General features: G+C 39.7%; 1 long non-coding RNA gene across 1 annotated transcript; it reads right to left on the reverse strand.

Annotated features, from left to right (window-relative positions):
• Positions 1 to 6,460: 6,460 nt before the first annotated feature.
• Positions 6,461 to 8,920, reverse strand: LOC308191179. The gene is made up of 3 exons (XR_013947770.1): positions 8,147 to 8,920; positions 7,351 to 7,410; positions 6,461 to 6,530 (listed from the first exon to the last, which is right to left on the reverse strand). It is a non-coding gene; the product is annotated as an uncharacterized lncRNA (long non-coding RNA).
• Between the last annotated feature and the right edge of the window lie 13,088 nt (positions 8,921 to 22,008).

The raw sequence follows: 22,008 nt of genomic DNA on the forward strand, positions 1-22,008 counted from the left end.
CCTCCTCCTCCTCCTCCTCCTCCTCCTCCTCCTCCTCCTCCTCCCCTTCCCCCCGCCGACTTTCACTTCACCTGCAGGCAGCCCGGCTGCGGCGGGGCGGCTCCGCAGCTCTCCCCGGGACTGCAGTCACTGCGGCAGCGCCCTCCCCTCGCCGCCCCGCGGGGGGAGCCGCTCGTCCCGGCCGGGGGCTGCCCCCGGGCTGCGGGGAAGGGAGAAGGACCGAAGGACCGGAGGAGCGAGGGACGGAGCCCCCGGGTGCCCAGCGCCCCCAGGTTCCTCTCCCAGCCTGCCTCTGCTGGGTAGGGATTGCCCCCGCGCTGCCAATCACCTCCCCGGTGAGGGGCTATAAATATTTATTAAGCATCCTCACGGTTGCATCAGCGGAGCGCTTTTTTATTTCGCAGCCCTACATGTGTGTAGCGGGAGGAAGGCGGCTGGCTCGGCACCCCTGCTGCGGGGGGGCGCCCCAAGGGACCCCCGACCCTGCCCCGGCCCCTGGGGCTGTGCTGCCCCCTGTCAAGGCGGGTGGTGGCTGTCAGGATGCAGCCCTCAGCGAGGAAACTGCTGCTTTCTTCTGTGGGACCGTCACTTGGAGAAACCGAGGCTTTTATGCTCGGATCGAGCTGTGGAAAATATCTCCTGCGAGAATCTGAACGCGCAGGGAGCCCTGAAATAATAAGGAGCTAATCTTGGGTGCAGTTGGGTGCTGTGTAGTCCCTCTAGAAAGTGAGGATAAGACATGACAGAAACTTTATACGACTGCATCTGTGTTTGAAAATAACTGTGTGTCTCAAAACAGACCCCCAAAAAAGTGTATGAATGGAATATAGTAAATTCATCTCACTTTTTTTCCACTTACATAAATGACTTGTGATGCCGGGTGGCACACAAGGAGCTCCCCAAGCTCAGAGTACTTCCTTCTACAGCTGCCATCTTTTTAAATTTTGCTTATCTAAGAAATTTTAGAGGTAAGAGTGAGAAAGCTTGAGACTTAAAAAGCCTGATTACAAAGGCACCAGTTTGCCTGTGTTTATTTTGAAAGGGTAGTGGGTTTAGGTTACAGGTGATGTTTAAGGTGGAATCAGCTAGAAACACACTTTCTGTTTCTGCTTTTCTACACCTTGTGTTCCCAAGCAGCTGACACTTCTGTCTGGAAAGCGGACAGCCTGAACTTGACCTTTTATCCTGAAGCAGATCGCTTTGTCTGCATAGAGTGCTGGGAGGAAAAAAAAAAAAAAAGTGATGGAGTACTATAAAGTGATGGAGTACAATAATCCCACTTCAACATGACCTAGAGCTGCAACAGAACATCATTAATGTATGATCTTCCAAACTTCATACTTGCTAATCTAAATAAATAACAAATTGGCAGTTTGCCCATCTCTCTGAGATTTTAGAGCAGATGCTTTAGAGGGAGATCCTATTACAAAGCCTTTGGTTTTGCTAAGTGTGATACACTGCATCTCTGCCCACAGAAAGAGGGAGTGTTATTTTTTGTATTATAACCATGCACAGGGGCTGCAGCTGAACCAGGACTCAGTTGGGCTTTCTGCTCACCAGACACATCGAGTGAGAATGCCTGTCTTGGAGATTTACAGATCTAAACAGATAAGTCATGCAAGAGACAGCAGGGGAAACAGAAGCCCGGAGAGGTGAAATAATCTGCCCAAGAAGGCCTGTAGCAGTGCTGGATGCAGAGCCGGTGTCTCTGATTCAGCAGCCTGTATGACAGTTGCAGTGATGCCAAGCGTTGCCTCAAATGATGAACTGAGCACAGTCCTGAAAATCAAATGCACAAAATGTGTTTTTAGTAAGAGTGTTTGTTGTCACGGTGCATTAATTTATTGAGGCTTTGTTCTGCTAAGCACTAGTAGCAAAAGTTGTTCGATACAATTTCATGCTGGTGTCCTGAAGCCAAACTTTAGTCAGGTTATTTCAGCGGAGTTTTACTCTTTCTTGCTAAAGCTGTCCATTCCTTGCTAAATTGCAAAATTAATGAATTCTGATTGGGTTTCCAAGCATTAGTGCAAATTATTGCCCCTTCACTGAAGATACTTGTGAGAGGAATTGCTGGATGGTATTTGACTACATGTGCTAGAAATAAAAGCATGTACCTTTATGTACTGCATTCCTTTGTGTAAAATACAACAGCTACAGTAGTGGTAGCTTAATTCATGATCATAAAGTTAACTGCATTTTTCCAGCTTTGAATTTTTCACTTAAAGTAATGCTAAGGACTTGCTTGTTTTCATTACTTGTGATACTTCTTGGGCTGTAAGTTTCTCAGCAGAGTGTGTTTTTGTACAGTTAACAAGATGTTCTTACAGGTCTTTTCCAACCTGAATGATTCTATAATATTAACAATATTGTTAGCATAAACCACAGGAAAAAAAAAATCTTTTTCTATTTAGAAACTTTTTAGATGGCTTCATTCAAAGACAGCTGAAATGATCTCAGTCCAGCTGAGACCAAATCTCTACCATTTCTTTTCCAGAAAGGGGTCAAGGAAGCTGTGAGGGACTGAAGAGAAGATGCTGCACTGCAGGCACCCATATATACACCCCCCATGTGCCACAGAGGGTGCGGTGCTCTCATGAAGAGATGCTGCTGTCAAGATCCTGCTATTTAGGAGATCCCACTACTTAGGATGCTGTTTAGGTATCCAGAGAGGTGCTGCATGGTTTCTGCTCTCACTGGCATCAGCAGAGTCAAGGTCTCCTGCTCTCTCACAGGATGCTTCCCAAGCCTTGTCACACAGGGGAACAGAAGGTCCCAGACCTACAGAGTGCGAGACAAATGACCTCATTTTATAGGAAAATCCCAGTGATGTTGCTCAGGTTTAGTACAGGCCCTAGAGTCTCTCTCTGTGGGACTAACAAGCAGGTTCAAAGCCTCGTAAACATGTACTTGCAACAACTTATTTACACCAGAGCTATACTGAAGAAAACCTTGTTTATGGTTAATTCAAACCCATGATTAATCAATTTAAGATGACCTTAAGAAATTATATATAAAGTCCTTTGCACAAGCAAAACTAAATTCTCGTGGATTAGTACCTTACATTAAAACAGTGCATTGTCATCTGCAGACAAGGATTGTTCTTTCAGGTACTCCTAATGAAGTAAGCAGTAATCATTCCTATGGGCAGAATAAGGGCCTTAGAGATACTAAAAGTACCACCTTCCCTGTTCAGTGGGATTTTTTCAAAAGGAATCGCTTTTCCTATTGTCTTCACATAAGGTTAAGTATTTCATAATTTTGTTAGCTGTTATCTACAGCTTCTGTAACTGTAACAAATAGCAAGATAAGGATATGCAGCTATTCACAAGTGGAAAGCAAAAAGCGAAGTGTTGAGTCAGCTTGAGATGCTCCATTTTGAGATGAAGATCTACATTTTTTAAATATTTGGTATTGTGATAGGATTCTTGTGACGATGTGTTGTGCTTCGCTGGGTATGTCCCATTTATAAGAAAGTTCTCATTCTCAATTGCACCACGAAAAATGAAGGAAATTGTTGTTGATGTGATCTCCACAAAAATTCTGCATTCACTGATTTTATTGCTCTATTGTCTTTCTGAGACAAACATGAGGTCATTAAGGTACTGTTATGTCTAAGACTATTGTTTTCCAAAATTCAAGTAGAGATCGGGAGTATTAAAAAAAAAGCAGGAAAACAAACTTCCCTGAAGTTTTATCACCTTACAAAAGGGATGAAAAGTCTGATGTAATATTTTCATATTTTCCTTCTTCCGTCTGCTCCCTACCTTTTGTTCTCCCAAAGAAGGAATGTCTGGCTTTTGTGAATGGGGACAAAGTACACGTTTGCTTGATCTCTGGGTCTGTGCAGTGATGTTCCTGCTGGGCAAGGAAATATTTTAAGATACCTGAACTGATTAAATACAGTATTGCAATTCTACAGAATTACTTAGGGGAGGAAGGCTTAGTTCCCAGAAAGCGGCGTTCACAGCAACACAGAGCCACTGCAACAAACCCAAACCTCTGGGGAGGCTGCAGGCTTGCAGTTCAGGTTCAGAGCCAAATTCATTCCCCTTGCAACATGACCTGGCATCCACGTCAATGAGGAATTAATTTAGTCTTTTATATTTTCTGGGGTTATAGCATGCATTTTTTTTCATTTTTTTCTTGTGGGATGAGCTTTAGACTTTATTTATTTATATTTTCCTGGATTTAATTCAGATCTCTGAGCAGGGAGCTCTGCAGAAAAACTGTCCTTCAGAAGTTTCTGCATTTTGGAAGAAAGGAATACTGCAAGAAACTTCCTCAACTTGGCAGCATTCTCACCCTCTTGCAGCACACAATCCTCCCTGAAAGCAGGGAATACACAGCAGGGGGGGAAAATTGCTTTGTTTTGTTTTTAGAAAATATTAAAATATACATACCAAACATCTATGTATATTAAAACTTTTATAGGGTTTAGTAGTAGTATGTGACAGAGTGCTCAGCCAATTTCAACAAGGTTTTAAAACAAGAGAAAGGTCTTGAAAAATCAATTTCCTACAATTTCTAGGAAAATTGGCTGCTTGAGGACACCCAGGACAAGACAGGGAATGGGTAATCTACCTACATGAAGGAGGCTTTTTCCTGAACCATGGAGTTGCTATAAATTCCCTGTGAACTGGTGGAAAGTGTGAGATCAAGTCTGCTGTGAGAGCCCAGATCTGGGTGTGTGAAGGAAGGGCCCCCCAGAGGGGACGTGGGTAGCATCCAGCTGGTGGGCCAGGGCACTGTCTCCAGCTTTATCACCACTATCACCAATGCCTCTGGCTTGGGTGTTTGCAACAGAGTCCTGGTTCTCCCTTGCAAATCTAATCCCAAATTTACATTTTTCTCTGCTTTTTCTGGAAAAAAAAGTCATAGAACCATAGAATAGTTTGAGTTGGAAGGGACCTCAAAGATCATTCAGTTCCAACCCCCCTGCCATGGGCAGGGATGCCACCCACTAGATCAAGTTGCTCAGGGCTTCATCCAGCCTGGTCTTGAACACCTCCCTCCAGGGATGGAGCATCCAGAGCCTCTCTGGGCAAACTAAAGTCCTTAACGAAATATTTAATTTCAACCCCAAATATCTGTTCTGGATCCCTCAAATAACTGAAAGCTTCTTTTTGCCTTCCCCCATCCCAAGTATTGCCTTATTTTTGAGCCCAAAGATTTACTTCTCTGCCCACTTTGGCACTGAAGTGGAGCAAGACATTTTCTGCCCTTCCTAGCAATTCATTTTACAGTTTAATTTAGTCGCATGTTTTTTATGCATTGGAGAAGAAGACTAGTTTTCTGATGCTGCAAGAACATGATGACCTTGGAATCATCTGGTTTTGAACTGAAGAATATATTAGAAAATAAAAGCTCAAATGAAAAAAAAAAAAAAGGTTTTAGGTTTGAACTCTGTACTGGACTATATCCACTGAAATTACATTAAAATGCTGAAAGTCATAACATTTCAATAAAATGGAAATGAACAGTGACACGCCAGCATTAACAGGAAGGCAAACCAAACATCCTCAGTTCTGTTCCCAGCTAAGTCAGCCCTTCTGCTGCTGAGCAGTAGGAGTTCGTAACATGCAACTACAAGGAGAAGAGTAATAAGAGTAGGTTGGAGAACCACACAAACTCTTTTTATAGGGCATTGAAAGTTCCTGGTTATCAGTCTTCAAGGGGAAAGTGGGAGGATGGGACAAACGCCGTGTCCTTGTCTTCACTATTGGCACGTAGGCTCATTAGATCCTGCTGAAGCACTGCCAGCCATGGTTTTGCAGCAGCAATGGACCAGGAACTATTCTGCAGGGCAGGCAAGTTGCCAGAAGGAAAAGAAAGTGTGTGTATACATACAATTGTTTTACATGTTTGTTGTTTATGTGCCTGTGACCAAGGAAGGAAGGACACCTAAACGCTCAGTAGAGAATGAGGCTATGAAGAGCAATGCAAAAAATGAAGCTCATCCTCTCCTCACCTCTACATCAAGGATAAAAAAAGTTCCAGAATTACTTAACATGTGAATGTGTATTTGTGCTGTCAAATTTCCTCCTGGAAAAAAGATCCATATCTTTTAACTATGTGTTTTTGTTTTATTTTTATTTTTTTCTTAACCATGGGTAAATTCCAGTGGGAAAATAAAATAACTTTTAACTCTTATTTTTAATGGCTTGATTTTAGAGGTGCTAAGTAAAGCTATAGATAGTTCTTAACACATTTTGAAGCCTATTAGAGCCTGAGCTGTAATAGCAATCCCACAGAGAGGATCCCACCGAGATTTAAGCCTCCAGTAGAACAGATTCTGAATGGTGATAGAACAATTTCCTTGCAAAGAGGAACCAAGAAAACCAGAACCCCCCATTCTGGAAAACAGGTAACTGAGAGAATGTAACTAAAGTATTAAAATCTTGAGCAGTATGGAGCTAGCAAATAAAACATTATTTATTCTCCTTCATATCTTAAGATCACAGTTGAAATTATCCAATTTCAAGTTTAAAATAAAGAAATTGAAGCACCCAGTGAGTAACGCCTGACTCAGCCTGAAATACAAACATTTTCAAAAATCAATTAGATGGATTTCTACAAGTGAAGTCCAAGAATATTGAATACAGTGCTGTGGATGCAATATTTGGCACAGAAGTCCCTAAACCGATGACTGGCAGAAATCGTGGGAATTTTTGCTTATACTTCCTTTCTCCGTAGTGATTTGCCATTTGCAACTGTTAGAGGCAGAATGTGGAGTGAGGTGTGCCTTTGGTCTCATCTAGTATGGTTGCTCTTACTACATGATTGAGCAGTTCCCAACATCATCAAAGCACCTTTGATAAAATGCTAAAACCACAGTTGTCGTTTTTGACTTAGGGAAACCTATGACAGACCCACCAGGCATTAAATTATGGGATTATGCCTTTCTTTATAGATTTATAGAGTATTCCAGTTTATCTTTAGAGTAACAGAACTAATGCTCTGTGCAACAAGTATATTAAGATGTAGAGCCATCGTGAAACCATGAAATCAACACTTGGAGCTTCCAAAAATAAACTCCAGTAAATCTGGCTAATGGTATGAACTTCATTTTACATATTCAGTGGTGAACTACTGATAAACATTTCAAGACATTTTATGAATACTGAAGGAACCTGCTCGGTTTGTAGGGATCACTAGTTCCCAGAGACTAAAGAAAACACAGAGTATGTCAAAACCACATGTGATTACTGTAGAAAATGAAGTACTAAAGCTATTTTTCTACATCATCAACACACAAAGACAAGATGACATGCTGCCCTTTGAACGGTGACAGTGATGACATAATTTGAAGCTAGAAAATGCAGATCACATTCATAACAAATAGTAACTCACCAGCGTGGCTCAGCAGGTTCTGTGTAGGATATCTCTCTTAAACAGCATTCACCTGTGGAGCTGAAGGAGCAGCACAGTGTAGCAGGGCTCGTGCTCTAAAAACCATACGGTATTTTGTATTGGTCTGCAGTTTGTATGGGTTTCTAGCATTTTTAATTCATAGAAATCAATAAATGCAGCATTTCATCATGCCTGGAGACTGTATGTGTGTGATTGGCTCTCCCCCCTGCCCAGTAATGCGCCACGTGAAATAAAAAGGCAGCCAAAAAAACAGTCACGAACATGCAAAAAATGTCATGTTTTCCACCATTTCAGGACATAGAATAGGCACTCTAAAACTCACTGCATGATTAAAATTTTACCTGGTTCCAGCTGGCCATTTCTCCAGCTGAAGGTTGCAGTGGCACATGGTGGCTGTAAGAAACCTTTCCCACCACCACCAACTCCAGCACTGTCAGGATCCCAGCTTCCTTGCCACAGCTCCCACATCACATGGAAAACCAAGTCTTTTTGCTAAGACAGGAAAATCTTCTGTCATTGGGACTAGCCCACAGTGCACACACGTTTTTGTGTCAAAACTGCATACGTGCTACACTCTTTTGAAAATGTAGAGGTTACTAGTTTCTCAAGGCAAGCTCTGCTGACACACAAGCTGCTTTTTCCCCATGTTTTAAGCCTCATATTTGTTTTTCCATACAACGATTTCTATGAAAAAAAATAACAATAATACCAAGACCTAGACAGATTTCCTCTAAATACCAAGGATCCCAACCCTATGGAAATCACAATGACATACCTGAGTGCTGGTAGCACTGAATTTTGTGCAGACTTCCCAGGGCAGCTAATGCAGAGACAGGTTTTGGCCACACCAGAAGACTGTATTCAGTTATTTATTTCTGCTGGAGAGCAGGCTGAGATGGAAAATCTAAGAGGAAGATAAAGCCATTTGGAAAAAGTAAATAATGTTTCTAGTAAACAGGAAAGTACTGTAACTCAGTGGTTTTAAGATGACTGACTTGTAATTTCACTCTTCCATTAGCAAGAAGTTTTTAGAAGCATGTTTTTCCTCCTAGGTCTGTAGAGTTATTAGAATATACCAGAAATGTATGAAAGAATGCTGCACATAAGGAAATAAGAACAGCTAATGCAAAATATTGAATTAATATTTTATTACAGACAAAAGAGACTTTTTTAAAATGACGCAATCCAGTCAAGCACTCTTCTCAGCCTGAGAACACGGTGTTGTCTTTCCTGTACCTGTTGCAAAGGCTGGCTTTAGCTGTACAGTGTTTGTTTTTAAATGCCAACATGGTTGCTGCCTAAATAAGAAACCAGACTGATCCGAGGCCAAATAAAAAATCAGAGGGGGAGAATATCTGAAATGTTTTTCTAAATTGTCTGCTTTACTTCAGGATCACTATTTTGATTACGCTCAAGGACTTGAAAAGCATGAAGCCAAAAGTATGGTATGCTGCGTAAAATGAAGAGCAAAGGCACAGAAATCACTCGTGTCCTCTGGGTGCAGGATGAAATTCGCTGTTACGTGCATCAATCATCCTCTGCTGCAGGGCCTTCTGAGGGGTACTACATAGCTTAATACAAAGGAGAGAGAGACATAACTATTTGTCTACTTCTTTATGTTCTGTTGGCTTATGGAGTGGCTTGCGAAGGATAAAATTCACTTCAGTGCTTCACTGTTTTGATTACAAACTCACCTTGCTGTCGTCTATAGCAGCACATTGCTTTTTAAAATCCTCTCCAGATGCAGATTGATATCCATCGCAATACCATGCATTGCAAATTCAGTCATACATTCTTATGGGACTACTAAAAATCCTGCAAATATCACATTCCTTCAGAATTTTGGAACCTGCTAAATAACTTGGATGCTGTCACAGTGACTTTTGCCCTAAAAGTATTTGTTCTACTACTGGAAGGAAGAAAAAACATAACACAATAGGAGGTGATGTTGTTACCAAACACAAACAAATCAGAAAACCCTGCTGCCTCTCAGGTACCCAGGCCGAGGAGAACTGCCACTAAGGTGAGCATTTGTTCTAGTTGCAGATTCCCTCCAGATTCAGGTGCACAGGTCATCACTCATGTCATGGCTAAGCAAGACTTTCTCAGCAGGAACTTTTATAAATACAGACAGCTTTTGTTAAGGGTGAGAGGCAGGTTAGAAACAGAAAAACAATGGCTCCATATAGGTGGTAAGTTCTACTAAAGTGAAAATGATCTAACAGATGTCACAGGTGGAAGAACTTTGGTACTGAAGCTGTAATTGCAACAGGCAATAAGATACCTGCACTTTTTCACTGCCATAATCACAGATTTTGGTGGAAACTAAAGCCCTGGCACATCTTTGTGTCATCAGGGGAGCAGTGAGGCCAGGAAGGCTATTTCTTACTCCTTGGGGCATGCCACAACATGGAATCCAGCACTGAATGTTCTCCATCCCTGTTCATGGGACAGACGCAGCACAAGCATGAGAAAAAATGAACAGGGAGTTTACAAGTCCTCAAATGGAAGAGAAGTCCTAACATCTGAGACATTCCTGCTGAGCCATCTGCTTCAGCCAGACTTACCTGGATCTGGTGTAAGATTTTCTTGCAGCTGCAAGGATGCCAAACAGCCTACAGGAAGAGCTAGAACTGAATATTCAAAGGATTTTGCTTCCTTTACCTGTGCAGCATGAGCAAAACAGCAATAAGAAATTGCAAAGATGTATGTCTTTATCACACTAACCTCTGAAAATAAAAACCTATTTTAATTCACCTTTCTCCCAATGTTAAGAATGGAAAACAACAAATTCTTCATAATTTTATAGTATTTCAGGAAATTTTACACCTTTTGCTTTCATTTTAACTTTAAAACACAAGTTGTTTTATTTTGTCAATTTTTGTCCCTTTAATTCACTCATTCTCTGTCCTTACTTGTTAACTTCTCTCCATTTAAATTTTGTTTATATAGCATTCTGTGGATTAAAATATAGAACAGGCAGAACCAATACATGTGGCTTTACTCTAAACTTCATGTCTGCTCAGCTTTCCTTAGTAAGCCTCAGTCTAGGTTCTCCATTTTGTTATACCAGGAGATTCATACATTTGAAATACAGAATTTAAAACTCATAGAGAAATCATTCATCCAAAGTTCATTTTAGGAGAATATTCAGCAGTCTTTGGAGATGCTGGAAATGAAACTTGAGCTTATGACATTAAAAATAAGGAATAGTTATTCCAACCTTGACTTTTATTAAAAATGCATGAGTTTTTAGGTGCCTTTTGTATAAAATAACAAAATGTAGTTATTCTTGCTATACATATGTTCCCATTCTTCTTGTTTAGTTAGGGTAGTGAGGCCAATCAGCATTTGAAACTGGATCTCCTAGGCTCCTGTAAGTACCAGAAATCCCATTTGTTGTTTCATCATCTCTGGTTTAAATCCTGACAGCCTCTCTACGATACCAGACAATGTTACGTGTGCTGGTATCTATTCTATGTTGGATGGTGTTCCAAACATGACAGATGAACTGTTTTTTCACAGGTTTTTCAAAGGAACTTTTAGTCAGTAAAGCCTCTCTGAAAGTACTGGCTTGGAATGTATTTGAGCCAATTAAACAAAGGCTGAATGTCATTGCCGACTCTTTTACCCATCCAGCTCTTTCTGTAATCAGATTATCCAATTTTATACAGTTTCTGCACTGGCCAGTTTCAGGTTTGAATTCACAGAGAAAAATGAAGGGATTTTATTTTTAATAATAATAATAATTTCCAGACATACAAAATATTACTATCTTGAGAATGTATCACACAAAGAGTAAAAAGATTTATACAAGGATAGCGCTAAGATGAGTACCACCCCTGAGATGTGCCAGTGTTTATTAATAATAGGCTAGTTTCAAGCACTGAATATATTTTCGGGTGACAGAAAGTGCCTCAGCTGAAGACTGCTGCTGTGCAGAGCAACCTACGCCTGGCAGCCTGTTGTCAGAGAAGGTGAAAAAATGGATAGGGCTGGTTAGATAAGGCAGCTCTCCACGACTGTCAGGAGAGGCACTAATTCACCATTTCCAAATTATTTGCAGATTCCATTAGCTTAGTCCATTATTTCCAATGTGGATTATCAATTTGACTGAATTTGAGGATAATGAAGCCTCATTTTTTTTAAGTGCCAGGCACCCAAAGCATAATTTGAAATCAATGGGTTATGGGGGTGTGCCTTAGTACCTATGAAAATTAAGTCCGAAATAAATTGCACATGTAAAAACAGCAGCAAATAATTAGTTTGAGCCTGTTTTCAGTGAAGCCAATGACTGTAGTTTTATTGATGTTATTGGGCATGAATCAAGCTCCCTATCATGAGCATATCCAGCAATTTTAAAAAATGGACAATTTCCACAAGACTCTGAATCTCATTTAAGGATGCCCTGCAATACATTCTTAGACCTTACAATGTACTGCCTCTATTAAGGGGACTTCATGAAATTTTCTACATTAGGAATTGTGCATGTCAAGTTGTTCCTGCTTACTTATGCAAATAAATAGTAAAGCTATCTGGTTTTGTTGTTGTTTTGTCTTTTAAATAAACAACTGCTGAATATTATTAATACCCAGTGCTGTTACTTTGAGATCCAATTTGTGTATAATTAAAAAATAAAAAATAAAAATAAACAGCAAGAAAATGCTAACAAGGCAAACTACAAAGTTTTCAAGAACTATCAAAAACTGGTCAGACATAAACATAGAACATACTGGCAACATCTGATACAAAACCTACCACAAGACATGAGCAAGTTTCACTTGCACTCACTCGACATGTCCTTATTCCCTTCCATGCACCAGCCATAGCAGAAAAGGAGGATACATGTTTCAAAGGGATCTACAGCCATATTTTCTTCCATTCCTCCCAAGCCACACTATTTAGGAGCAACACATGGAAACTGATCCTTGGATGTGGAAAGGACATATTTCTAAAAGTGTTTATATTTATGTGAAAAAATATTTTACTGTCCAATCAGCTTGTGATAACGAAAATACTTGAAGTTTCTGTTTCACACATTCAGAAACTCAAAATATAGCAAGTTTTTAGCAATTAGCTTTGGGCTGTTTCCTTGCTACAGAGAAGGAGGCTGTCCTTTAAGTCTTTAAGGGCAGAGCTAGGCACAGGCTATGGCTGGTCAGGAGGAGCCTGGGGGACCCACCAGAGCAGCAAATGGCCTTGTTGTCAGAGGACTTCTTGGCAGAGTCAGTGGGAGCTGCGGTGCTCCGGCTCTCCTAAAAACAAGCCGTGGAAATCTACTAGTGAGGGACTGTGCTCCTGCATTTTGTCATGTCCTCGGCAAAATCCGATTTGTCCTGGTCCTTGGAGAGCTTATTGCAGTACTTAGCAGCAGTGTATGAAGTTACTTATTTATGACCTGAGATTGATTTGAGCAAGGAGAGAGACAGTGGCAGCCTCCTTTTGTGGTATTAGCTCTGAGGTGATGTGTTTTTAAGTGCTGAGGAAGTGCTACACATTCACAGCTTGTCTGCCGCGTGCTTTCTGCTAGAAGCTCACAGCTGGTGAGAAGTTGCACAGGGTATCATCCGCATAATGACCCAGTGCATCACTTCTGCAACCCACTGCTCCTCCACGCTGCCCAGCGTGCCCAAAAGTCTTCTCTTCATCGTCTCAGAGACCACCCAGAGCAGGAGCTGCACCCAAAGCTATGAAACATCTTTTGGTGAGTCACTTCTCCAGTTTTCTGTATTGAAACACAGACTCATGTGGCAGCAACACGCGTATCCTATCCTCTCACCACCAACCTACAGCCTTCAGGCTCAGGGAAGCTGCTCTGCTTGATGCTGAGACCTGCTCACACAGCCCCGTGCTGTGACCAGGAACTCATCCTTCGCTTTTAGGGTGGTTAATTCAATTAGCTCTTCTGTTTCATCTTTCAGGTTTGCCGTTTTCTTCTTTCTTTTTTTTTTTTCCCATTCAGTTTTCTTCACCATTTCAGGTCATCTTAGTTTAAAGTTAATTTGAGAAATGAAAAGGCATCAGATCCTACAGTGCAACTCTGTTTTTACCTCAGTTTGAAGAATAACTTTCATTTTAGGGGAGGAAAATCAGCAAATGAAGCACATGTGATTGCTCCTTTTCACAAAGAAAGTAAACACATTCTTATAATGAATCTATGAATTAAGAGAGGCTCCTTTGAAAATGTCTTCATAGACAGTAATGGTATCTTACACAAGGCAATTCAGGCATCTTTACGCACTGCAGGAACCTGGATAACACTACCATTCATCTGGTGATGACAGAACATATGCTGTCTTTTGTATTTTGATTCTTTTTTTTTTCTTTTTTTTTTTTTTATTCTTTTAAGGGTATCTAGTCTGTAAATAATCTGCCTCTTAAGTTTGGAAGAATTTTATTACCTGTGTTGGAAGGATTTGATTTTCCATTTGTCTTGAGTTTGGGGGAAAATAGGACCAAAAAAGAACAAAGTTATTCCCTGTTTGAAGAGAGAAGAATCAGACTTTTTCCTAGCACTTTCTCAGGTCATCACGAAAGAGAAGCAAAGGCATAGAGAAGAAGCACACACAACATTTCTTCTCTTGGCAGCTGAAAGCTTCACTTCTGAATAGGGAAAACTGAATTTCTGTTAAGAGAAAACTCAGTTTATAGTTCACGATGTGCAAGCATTTCATGGGAGAATGAACAGTCCAGGAATCTGAGAAGTAACTGGAGTGTAAGGTACACTGCAGAAATATCTGTCCTGACATTGCTAGAGTAAGATGAGCAGCAGTGTTGTTTCTGGCAAATTCCTTGCAGTGATTAAATGAGAATAACTATGCAAGCCTATGTCTTTTTGTTGTGAAGGCAGCATGTCTATTTACTGCAGCTAAAAATCCTGACTGAGAGGTATTTTGCCTTTCCGCCTCATGCATTTTGTTACCGATATCTCATATCAGTGTTCATTCTCATATAGGTTTGCTTCACCTTTTGCTGGCTTAATATCCAGCATTTCAATAAAAATAATGCCCTACCCCAAAATGATATTGCAAAACAGAGACAAAAATACAATTGTATTTCACAGATTTTATAGTTCAAGATATTAAAAAAAAAAATCAGATCCTTAAGACAGGTCCCCATCTGCATCTTTCTTCTGCATTTAATTCTTCCCTAAACAGGCTCTTCCATGTTTCACATAAGACTGGCCGTGACAATATTAACAATATTTAATATAACTATTAACAATAGTTACAATTTGTTGGATGACTTCATGCTACTTCATGTAAAATCGACTAACTCAGTTCTGTGGGAGTTATTTACGTGAAACCGATACCAGAAGAATATTAAATGTTAGAAGACCCATCACTCTGCAAAGCAGATCCAGTAATACAGCTCTTCTTTCAGTAGCCATCCTTTGCAGACTGTTTACAGAGAAATTTGGTGGTTATATAATCTGTCAATGAGATGTTTGCTTTTTTCCATAAATTTAATTAGGTTTTGATAGATTCATCAGTTTTCATCTAAATTATTTTTGGTGAATTCTAATTGGTTCCTGCTGTGGCTTGGCAGCCACATAACTGATCATATGCCTATTTAATCCACTCATGGGATATTTAACAAATTGTTAGCTATTTCACTGTGCACTGAAGTGTAGCTCTACCAATTCTTTTTTGCTGTCATGCTACTGGAGCTATTATGACAGTCCATTATGTGATTTATTTTGTGAAATAAATGTGAAATGTTGCAAAAACAACAATACATCATAATCTTCACCCAAAATATAATAAGGCCAAAAGTCATCTCTAAGTCATCTCATGCAAAAACATTAATACCTTTCCTTCCAGTCTGTGGACAGTAGTTTGCCTTTTCTGACATTAATGTACTAAGTAAGACATATTGCAGTGAAATAGTTATGTGATAATTCATGTTATCCTTCTAAAATAAGCACTTAATTGGTTAAGAGAAAAAGCAATAGGCCTATTTATCAGATGTTTAGGCTTGTCTACCTGGGGAAATAGCTTAGAATAGTTATTGCATACTAACTCTTCATGTGGACATTCCTAATCCATACTGAAAACGTCTCTCTCTTTGGTTCAGTCTGCACTGGGCATGAGTACAGACTGCATGTAACACTTTAAATTCAAAAATTTATTCTGCAATAACTCCCCCATACAGACAAATTCTTAATGAAAACAGTATAAGGAGTTCAGCAAAACAGCTGTAAAGCATATACACTTCTTCCTTCATGTGGTAAAATGCTCACTCTCCTGGCCATGATGCAGCTTGTTGGACAGGAATAGAAGAGAGGCCTTGGGAACGTGGAAAGGCACTTCAAACAGGAGTACCTGAGGGACAGGTCCATAAGCTCCCTCTTTTCTCCCAGATGCCCAAGCCACTTAGAAAAGAGAAGGATTGACACCACATAAACTAACTTCTTTTTTTTTTACTTTTTTTTTTGACTTTTTGTTTTCCCCCTCCCTACAGCACGTAGAGAAGAGTACAGACAATGCTCTGGAACTAATATTTCTCATTCGTGTTATTCCTAGTGGAAGGTGCACTCCTTGGGTGCTTGGTCTGCAGAACAGTCCTGCAGTACTTCAGCGTTCTACTGGAGATTTGGCACTGAGAGTTCCCTCTCTTGGCACAGAGAGACTGAAGCAGTGAAGAAGATGGTTCCTGGCCAGGCCTGCCAGTGTGAAATGATTTTTCACTCTCTCTAAATTAAATATCAGGGTAACGAGGCCTATAAAATGGTGTGAAATTTTGAAAGACAAATGTGATAGATGTGCAAAATATGATCAATCACCCTCTCAGTAGAAACACCAAGTTTTCCCAGAACCTGGGTATTTCAGCATGACACAATTCACACAATATCAGCCTTTAAAAAAAAATCCATAACTCAGATATCAGAAAACAAGACAAAGCAGAGCTGCCAGCCTGCTACTCCAGCAAACTACCTAAAATATTATCAAACTTTGTTATAATTCTCATGTTGTAGGAGACATACAGCAGCTTCTGCATATCTGCATTTCCTTAACAGAAGATGAACACTCACACTTGGCCATGCTAGGTGAATAAACAAGTGCAGTAAAGCACTTTAAAATCAAACCATTAGGGATGACAGACTCTGGCAGATTAAGTCATGATGGCAAGGTCAGTGGGATGTGAAACTTGGCTAATTATGTCATGCCCTTGTCAGCTTGCATTGGCAAAACATGCTAAGGTTACCGGCAAGCCCTATGGCTTAGTGAACAATACTAAAAGGAATTTCAACCTGAAATAGGTCAACATGAGCAGAATACAAATGCTTGAGCCCCAAAGACTCTTGGCACTGCTGGAATGAACAGGAGCCTGGCCAGTGACCCCAGTGAGGCCAGGATTTTGCCCTTTGGCTTTCACAGATATGACATTCAATTAATTCCTTTGCCTATGTTCTGTAGATTGGTCTTCATTGTACGTCACAAGGAATTTGTAGATTGCAAACTGTGTAGCAGGGAACCACATCCCATTAAAGATCTGTACGAGTCCCAGGTCAGTGGGACCCTGATCCTTCTGGGACCGCCAGGCTCATGCTGAAGAACAAAGCGATAAAAGAAAGTTTGACCGCAGTGCAGGAATTATCATGCTGTAGGAATTAGCTAACATTAATCACTTGAAAATTCCCATGTGCGATACTCTGTGTGGACAAGTGGAGTGGCATGGATAGGCCTGGAGGGAGCCACCAGCAGCTTCCCCCCATCAGAAAACACAAGCAAGTGGGGGCTCTGCGGGAGGGCACATCTCCTGGCCAAGCCCGAGCTGCCCTAACAGCATTCCATGATGAGTTTGGAAGGGGAGTTGGGCACTAAGATAGGGGCTGGACAGTGAGCCAGGGTGAATATAGCTGCATCTCTTTTCCCTGCAGAGATTGGTCATGCGTCTGGTGCCTTGAAACTGGCTGCCTCACTGAGGGGTCAATTGCATTGTATACCAGTTTAGATTGGTCTTGAGTCAACACTCAATGAATAAGCACTGCAGGCAGTTCATCTGAACAGTTTCCTTTACTGCTGGGCATAGGCATTGGTAGGCTTACCAAGTGAGCAAAGCAAAAATACTCCTTAACAGTCAGAGGTGCAAAGGCAAACATGCTCACCTCTAAGAGGCAATCATGAGAGACTCTCAGATCACGCAGAGCAACATCTGAGGTGATGTATGGGCACCATCTTGCTCCATCATTTCATAGAAGCACAGGTCTCTTGTGCTCTGCTCAGCACCTCTAAGGGCAGTAGAAGGGAAGGAGTAAACAGTGTATATTTAATCCCCCCACAGTGGGTTCTGTTGTCAGAAATTTCAAAGAACATCCTTAAACTTCTAGAAATTTGTTCTTACAAACGCCTTGACTCAAGAACCTCAACAGAATCTGGAGGGCCAGGGGTTATGAAGGGTTAGAAATCTCATAACACACAGACAGATCCATGCCTGCTATCCAACATAGATTTTTTTTTAAATTGTGGATATACAATTGTTTAATTGTAAACATGGTTAACTACTCAATAGTACTCATTATTTGTTAGATGTATTTGCCTTAAAAATGGTTTACTGTTTTCTTCTAATGAAGTAAATAAAACCAGATGGGAGGAGATGAGATTAACTAAAAATAATAATAATAACAATAAATAAATAAATAAATCTAGGCAACTACAAGTAAAGAAGCATAGGCAGATTTTTAGAAGTGCCCAACAAGCCTAATGTCTTACTTTTGCTAATGTCAGAAAGGGTTTTACTGTCAAACTGCCAAATGAATGGCAATCTGAAATATAAGAAATAGGCTATTATTAGTGTCAGTACCAGAAAATGTTAATGTCGGCGATATTACAGTGAATGAAATCAGAGACAAGCACCTAAGAACAAGGTTTCAGAGAAGGAAAATCATACATTGAACAAAAAGTTATATCATTAAGAATCCTAGAAGTGCAAAATATCTCTAATAACAGTCATTCAAGAGACACTTCATAGAATAAAGTGACCTCAAAAGATAGTTAGAATTAGATAGGAGCAATAATCCTCTAGTGAGGAGGCAGATATTGTTAGCCATGAAATCAGAAGGAGAAGAGCGCAACAAGTGAAAAGTATCGGGTTAGTGTGTTATTACCACAGCCTCTTGGGCTGGCCGTAGAGAGACCCATGAGACAGCCTGGGCAAGGGACACCATGGATATCCTGGGACTGAATATCTGAAATGCGAGGAGCTGCATTTTGTTAATGACTTAACCCTCCCCCCATTTCTGTGCACATACAGATAAACCCCAAAGTTATGAGCAATGGAGAAAATAACGTATTTCAACAAGACCACCAAATTTGGCAAAACTTGAATGGTTGTGAATAACCAAGAGTAAATCAGAGATTATGGAAAATTCAGTTGCATTATGAACAACAAGAAAGAAGCATAAATAAAGGTATAATCAGGGAAAGTTTCTGGCAACATGAGCACAAGGTAAAGTAGAAAGCAACATAGGAAACATCTGTCAACATCTACAAAGATGAAGCTGTGCAACAACATAGGATTATTGCCATCAGGAGGCAGAACAGAGGCATGCCCAAACACAACACGGTCCTAAGACAGAACAGAAAGCAAGAAATAATTTTAATTCACAATGTTCTCTTTATCAAAAGCTGAGCGGACTAGCAAAGTTACAAATATAGAAACATATGAACAAACAAAGGACATACTAATGACCACAAATTGTCACATGGAACTGGGCATGTACAAAACTAGAAGCATGTAAGTTTCAACAGTAAATATCATCCAGAAGCGAATATAAGAATGCAAAGGAGGAAAAAGCGTCTTCAGAAGAACACCAGAGCAACAAACTGGCATAAGCATAAAGTAAACTGTGAATCAGCTGGACATAAGCAGATGAATGGAAAGGCATCCATGGCTTTTCTTTAAAGGAAATAAATAATAAAAAGCTGAGTCATTTCATTTGCCTAAGGAAAGAGAATGCTGAAATTCTATTTTAGTGTGTTTTAAATTGAAATCCACTTTCCATACTGTAGACACTTGGTACAATCACAAGGGAAAAAGTACCTAGTTATTTGGTGTATACTAATGTGGTAGAAAAAATGTAAAATGTTGTTACAGAGAAAAACAGGTTACTCTGTGTAACTGCTGTAATAAATATGTATGTAGGACCAAAAGAGTAACAAATTTGGTATAAAAGTATATTCAGTTGCAAATCTGTATATGTGCATGATTATGAAAATCAATAAGAATTTTCTTTTCTTTTATGAAGTACAAATACAAAAAAAAAAAAGAAAGAAAGAAAGAAAGAAAGAAAAAGATCAAAATGAATGCCTTTAGCAAAGCTCCCTTGTTTCTGGTTTCAGGCCAGTAAAAAAGAGTTTGAAGAACAGTTTTCAGAAGGCGTAAAAACCTCATAATTAATCATTTCTTCAAACACATCAGGAGCAGGAAGCTATAGAGTTTGTAGGCCCATTAATTGATCAAAGTACAAAAGGAGCTCTCAGAGAAGATAAAGCAGAGGAGGAAAATTAAATGATTTTTTGCAGCCTTGAAGGAGTTTAGAGAAAATTCTGGGCTGGAACCCTTCTTCATACATCAGAGGCAATATGTCAGAGAAGCTATCTCAGAGTGAGTTCATTAGAAGAATCTCTAGAAGAAATTGTAAAAATTAAGGTAACAAATTGCCAGGTCCAGGTGATTTAAAAGCTGACCTACTAATGGAAGCTGCAAAGGCATTTAAAGCTGACATGGCACTGCAGCAGTGGAGGGTGGCAAATGTGATGACAAGTTTTAAAAAGTTGCAAGGATAGTTACCATCTAGGAGCTTTCACAACTGTGTTGGGATAATTGGTAGAAAATAAATCAGTGTATGCTGGGAAAAGCGTAGTACCCTGGAGAAGCAACTTTTAAAAAGGAAGACATGCCTTGGAAACCAGGCAGGCATCTTTGAAGGCAACCAAGAAGACACCCAGATAAGAACCTAGGCAGCAGGAAAAAAATAAAATAAAATAAAATAAAATAAAATAAAATAAAATAAAATAAAATAAAATAAAATAAAATAAAATAAAATAAAATAAAATAAAATAAAATAAAATAAAATAAAATAAAATAAAATAAAATAAAATAAAATAAAATAAAATAAAATAAAATAAAATAAATAAAATAAAATAGCTGTGCTGGATTTGCTAATGGCCCAGTGTCTTGCCTCCATAAGTGAATGCCTGGGGAAGAGAAGACCAAGAAATATGTAAGTGATGTTCCTGATGAGTACTCTTGGGGCCTCCAATCGTTCTGGCTTCCAGGAATTCCTCGGGCAGACTTCTATGAATTTAGTAACCCTAAATAGATTTGTCATCTGCGAACTTGGCCAGTCTGTCTCTTGAATCCAGAAAACCTTACACTATCCTGCTAATGTGTGGCAATGAATTCCGAAACTTACCTACACATCGCATGAAGAATCACCTTGCTTTTTGTTCTAAGTGTGGCTTCTAGCAGTGCCCTTAAATGGCCCCTACTTCATGTACAGAAGAGACACTGAACAAGAAATTCCCACCCTATTCTGCACATACTAATTGGGATTCAACCTCCTGGGACTCCCAAAAGACATTTGACAATATCCTTTAACAAAAGTTCTTAAAAATAAATAAATAAATAAATAAAAGGAGTTAAGATTTTTAAGATTTAGGAAATGAAGAATAGGAATAAACAGTCAATTTTCTCAATGCAGCAAAGGCACCAGTGGAGTCTTACTGGGTCTGAGCTGTTCAACCCACTTCTAAATCACCCACAAAAGGAGGTTAATTGGGAGATGACAATGTTTTCTGTTGATAAAAAGTTTTTCAGTGCAAAAAAGGAGGTTAGTTGGGAGATGAAAATGTTTTCTGTTGATAAAAAGTTTTTCAGTGCAATTGAAAAAAAAAACAGCACAACATGGTGATACAGACTGACTGGATGGTTAAGTGGCAGATGAAATTCAAAGTAGATAAATGTAAAGTAGCAAGCTTGAGAAAAACAATCCTAGCTTTATATATACAGTGACAGTCTTCAAATTATCATTATAATTCAGGAATAAGATCTTGAAAATATAATAAACAGGTTATGGATGTGTCAGCTCAATGCTCAGGAGTCATAATAATAAATTTAAAAAAAAAAAAAAAGGAAATTGAGTGTTAGGAACTAGTAGGAATGAAAAAGAGAAGAAGGTAGAGAAAGTCATCCCACACTGTATAAATGTGGGGCACCCACCCCACGAATACTGTGGGCAGTTCTGGTCCACCCATCTCCAAAGCATATGGCAGGTCTGAAAAAAAAGGATTTGGAGACAAAGTATCAGGATGACAAAGGTATCAAATAGCTTCTGCATCAGAAATGATTAAATAGATTAGGCTTTTTCAATCTGAAAAGAGATGACTGAATGAGGCTGTAAGAAAGGTCTACAACACCACTAATGTATAGGGAACGTAAATAAGGATGTTGCATTCATCGTGTTTTCTAATAAAAGAACCAGGAAGATTCAGACAAAGCAGATGGCAAATTCAAAACAAACAGAAGAAATAATACATAGTTAGCTGTAAAATTTCTTTCCAGAGACTTTCAACAGAGTTTTCTGGGCTTCACAAAGCGATTAGGCAAAGCAGGGTAAGAAAACTCCATCCA

The sequence above is a fragment of the Anser brachyrhynchus genome (assembly GCF_964034855.1).
Source record: "Anser brachyrhynchus genome assembly, chromosome: 2".
NCBI classification, from domain to species: domain Eukaryota; kingdom Metazoa; phylum Chordata; class Aves; order Anseriformes; family Anatidae; genus Anser; species Anser brachyrhynchus.